This window comes from Chrysochloris asiatica, unplaced genomic scaffold (assembly GCF_000296735.1).
Source record: "Chrysochloris asiatica unplaced genomic scaffold, ChrAsi1.0 scaffold00102, whole genome shotgun sequence".
Lineage (NCBI taxonomy): Eukaryota > Metazoa > Chordata > Mammalia > Afrosoricida > Chrysochloridae > Chrysochloris > Chrysochloris asiatica.
The window spans coordinates 2690419-2691349 of NW_006408620.1; positions in this window are offsets into that span (position 1 = coordinate 2690419).

The window sequence follows — 931 nt, forward strand, 5'->3', positions numbered from 1 at the left end:
ACCAGTCCCTGGAAGAGGACATCATCCATGGAAACGTGGAGGGTCAACAAAAAAAAGGAAAGACCCCAACGAGCTAGACTGACACAGGGGCAGCAACAGAAGGCTCAGAGGTAACTAACAACTGTGAGAATGGCACGGGACCGTGCAGTGTTTCATTGTGTTGTGCGCAGGCTTGCTCTGAGTCGGAACGGCCTTGACGGCACCTAACACCAACAGTAATGCTCTCACAAAAAATGAGAACCACTGCTCTCAATTCTTCAAAGCAAATGCTCTTTTTTTTACTTTTATCATAGACTAACTGACATTAGCTATTCTTATTCTACTTCAAGGACATCTAAACAATTAAAAAAAATAATTCCTATGCAGATTTCACTTGAAATAAATTACCTCTCCGAATAGAACTGAAGGAAAGAAAGCCATCAATAAAGTCTCTTTTAAATGTATGAAATCAGGGCACGACACAAAGCATGCATTCACCTACGAGACATTGAAAAGTACTGAACTAAGAGAGACCCAGCAAAAGAAACACTCAGGGAGGCAAATGCATAGATTTGCAGTGCGGTAACGGTAACCCTTCTATAAAGATTGATGCGATCTGATTGTTAACTCCTGAGTGTCAGCAATCAGTTAAGGTAAAAGACGAAGGAAGTGGGACGGGTTCGAGCATTCCAGAAAAGACGTAGGAGGAAATCCTTTTGTACTGACAGCAACTGACGTTTGAGTGACGGCTGCTAGAACATTCATACTGTGAAGAACTTGACTATATTCGAAGAGAATGAAATGTATTTTAGACACAACTTACTGGGTATAATGTACACAAACACCTAACCCTGCCATGAACACAGGTGTCCTCCAGGAACAAAGGATTACGAAGGAAGAACTTCGATGAAATTGCAATACTCATCATCACAGAGCTATATTGTCGTTGTGC